This window comes from Procambarus clarkii, chromosome 11, assembly GCF_040958095.1.
Source record: "Procambarus clarkii isolate CNS0578487 chromosome 11, FALCON_Pclarkii_2.0, whole genome shotgun sequence".
In the NCBI taxonomy this organism is placed as follows: domain Eukaryota; kingdom Metazoa; phylum Arthropoda; class Malacostraca; order Decapoda; family Cambaridae; genus Procambarus; species Procambarus clarkii.
This window is the reverse complement of record NC_091160.1, coordinates 33,411,352-33,415,264: the sequence shown is the minus strand read 5'-3', so window position 1 is coordinate 33,415,264 and position 3,913 is coordinate 33,411,352.

Sequence of the window (3,913 nt, the reverse complement as noted above, 5' to 3'; positions counted from 1 at the left end):
TATATATATATATATATATATATATATATATATATATATAAATGCTAAAATAATGTTATTTCTTTGTATATATGAAACAGGAACTTCAGGTTGATGAGCTTCTCTACCACCCCCCTCCCCCCCCCCTCCGAGCGCTTGAGGGTCACACCTAAACCTTGGACTGGCTTCTGTAGAAGCTCCAGACTTCCTGTGGAATCCCCCAAGTTATATAACTTACACCAGGTGATAGTTCAGGGGTAAAGTGCGCCCTGGGAGCAGCACCCTGGGAGCACCCTGGGAGCGCCCTGGGAGCAGCACCCTGGGAGCGCCCTGGGAGCAGCACCCTGGGAGCACCCTGGGAGCGCCCTGGGAGCAGCACCCTGGGAGCGCCCTGGGAGCAGCACCCTGGGAGCGCCCTGGGAGCAGCACCCTGGGAGCACCCTGGGAGCGCCCTGGGAGCAGCACCCTGGGAGCGCCCTGGGAGCAGCACCCTGGGAGCGCCCTGGGAGCAGCACCCTGGGAGCAGCACCCTGGGAGCGCCCTGGGAGCAGCACCCTGGGAGCGCCCTGGGAGCAGCACCCTGGGAGCGCCCTGGGAGCAGCACCCTGGGAGCAGCACCCTGCGAGCTGATGCCACTTGATTTACTCACTAATATACTCCCTGATTCATCATCCTCATCAGAAAAATAATTCATCAATTACCTAACCAAATTCTTCAGCGTATCATCTAAGCCCCATCATCCTATGTGAAGTACAGGTCTGTGCTTCCTGTGATTTAAAAACAGGCACATCATTAAAGATATGTAAGCATATGTCTGCTCTGTAATTATGGTCATTAGCAATTGCCTCGTTAGACACTGCTGTTGCTACAGCTGTTGCGTCAGAGATTTGCAATGGAATTAGCTTTAGAAGACTCGTCCAGAGAGTTAATTAAACACGTAATTTAATGTTTTTTTGGTGTAATTAATATTTCGCGGTGTGATAACGTGTGTATTAAAAACCTTTATTTTTATTATTTTTATTATTTATTATTTTGCTAGTTATTATTTTTTGCATTTTATTGTTTTGTAATTATATTAGTGTAGCTTGAAGGCGTGTTTGTGTTTTTATCTAGAATAAACAGCGTGTGTTTACGTGGCAAACAAGGCTAGTTTGCAACACAGCGTGTATTTGAACCGTCCTAATTTATTGTCTGTTGTTAAATAATCTCTTAAATACTGTGTTTGGAGAGAGAGAGAGAGAGAGAGAGAGAGAGAGAGAGAGAGAGAGAGAGAGAGAGAGAGAGAGAGAGAGAGAGAGAGAGAGAGAGAGAGAGAGAATGAAATAAATGGGTCTCTAAGGGTTAGGTTTCAACTGAGCTGAGGAATGGATAACAGCTCTTGCTTGCAGTTTCACCAGGTTCCTTATATGATAGTTCCCAATATGATAGTTTCAAAGTACATTCTTATGAAATGAGTCTCGAGGAGCAGACTTCAGATGAGCTGAGATAGGATAACAGGTCGCACTTTCATTAGGAACGTCAGTAGACAGCCCTTATGAACCCTAGTCTTAGTTAAAAAATAGAGAGAGAAGAGAGAGAGACAGACAGAGAGAGAGAGAGAGAGAGAGAGAGAGAGAGAGAGAGAGAAACAGAGAAACAGAGAGAGAGAGAGAGAGAGAGAGAGAGAGAGAGAGAGAGAGAGAGAGAGAGAGAGAGAGAGAGAGAGAGAGATGATCAAAGAGCTCTAATGATCAATCATTAATCCAATAAATCAAATGCAACAAACTAACGTTTAATACATAATACAATGATTTAATACAAATATCAATAATACAAATTACCCAACAACAGCAGTTAACGCAAATCGCCAATTGAGGCGATGTCGAACAAGCTTAACTATCCTTTAAGACAGCGTCGTTATTTACACCATACATAAGGGTCATTAACGATGAAACGACCGCGAATCACCATCATCGCCTCGTTCGATCCTGACGAATCCCGTCACTGAAGGATCAATCAACCCGCTGTCACGCCTGACGACCAATCATTTCCTCGTCCTGTCAATCACTCCTCGCCTCGTTCGATCTTGACGAATCCCGTCACTGAAGGATCAATCAACCCTCTGTCACGCCCAATCATTTCCTCGTCCTGTCAATCATACTTGACAGGGACTCAGCCACTCGTCACGGCGACGGCTGAGAAGAACCAGTAACCCGGCCTACAAGTCTCACGTTACTGTTACGTTACTGTTAGTAGTCCCTCGTAATCAATCTTAAACAGGAAACACAATATGATTTACATCACGGGGAAGCTGGGCGGCATATTGTCGTGTCCAACGACTCGTCACCGCCGCTGTAAACGAGATCGCATTTAAACGATCATTTTAACGACACGCGATCGTGTAACGACATCATATCGTTGGTAATGATTACTCAAGACGGTCGTGCCCCCCCCCCCACCACTACTAACAGGGCGAGACGATACCCTGTTCAACGACTGTTGCACTCAAGTCAGCCATTGCGGTCTATCAACGACATTGTTACAAAATGACGGTTCAGTTGTTTGCAACAATTGTAGACAGCGATCGTTGAGCAATGTCTCATACTGCAAACACAAACTTGTTCCTCTTCTGCAGAGAGAGAGAGAGAGAGAGAGAGAGAGAGAGAGAGAGAGAGAGAGAGAGAGAGAGAGAGAGAGAGAGAGAGAGAGAGAGAGAGAGGGAGGGAGAGAGAGACAGAGAGAGACAGAGAGAGAGAGTGAGAAGAGATACAGAGACGGAGAGAGAGCAAGACAGAGAGAGAGCAAGACAGAGAGAGAGAGATAGAGACAGAAATAGAGAGACAGAGGTAGAGAGAACAATGCCAAGATAAAAAGGAGAGAGAAGATGATAAAATTCTTAAGTATTTATTAACTTACTGACCAATCAAAAGATGTATAGATGTATATATATTGACGATATACTGTCTGTTTGGCGAGTATACTAAGTATATCGATGTATACCCCTGAGATGCCTGCTTACATATCATCAACTCTTGGAAGGTAGACAGTTTACCACAACACCTGAAGACTCTGCAATACATTAAGAAGCAACACATCAAACAAGGAAACTGCTCCAGTGTTGTTTGAATTACTCCCCCCAGAATAAATTATGTTGTATGACCTTTCTCAGAGCTAGACTGTTGTATTTGTGTATAGTGAATTCTGGCAGCTGTATTGGCAAATACAGCACACGAACACAAGAATACAGGAACCTGCATAGAATGCCTATTGGCCCATACTTATTATACCATATTTATATAGTTAATCTATATATATACATGTCTAAACTGCGCTTGAAACACGCCAGCGATCCCACTTCTATTATGTTATAGGGGTAATTAGTTCTATAAATTGACCAAGAAATCATTTTTCTGCCAATTCTTAGCTGGGCTGTAGGCTGTGTGTGTTGGTGTCACATGTGTGGTGCCACATGTTGTGGGTGCCACATGTGTGGTGCTACCGTGCCACCATACAAGAGCTCCTTTTCGAACTCTTTAATACATAATTGACGGATACCACACTTAGGCGAGGCGGGACCAAAGAGCTAAAGCTCAACACCTCCCAGGCACAACTAGGTAAGTGCACACACACACACACCTGCCCAACACCGTACTCACGTATAACACACCGTATTTTGACGTATAGATATCCCCCCCGAACGTGAAAAATATGAGGTACTTTAACCCATAGCGGCTCCCATAATTGATGGGCTGTTCCGTTTTCTGTTGGGTGTGTCCTCGATTATAGAAGGGGAGGTTCGGGCAATTTAATACATGGTTTTATTGATGGTGTGAGTGGTTGAGTTGACTGGTTGCACACGCACTCTCCCTCACGCACTCACAGACACTCACTACACACTCACAGACTCGATCACACACCTCTTGTTCCTTCCCTACACTCAGTTCTTCAGCATTTC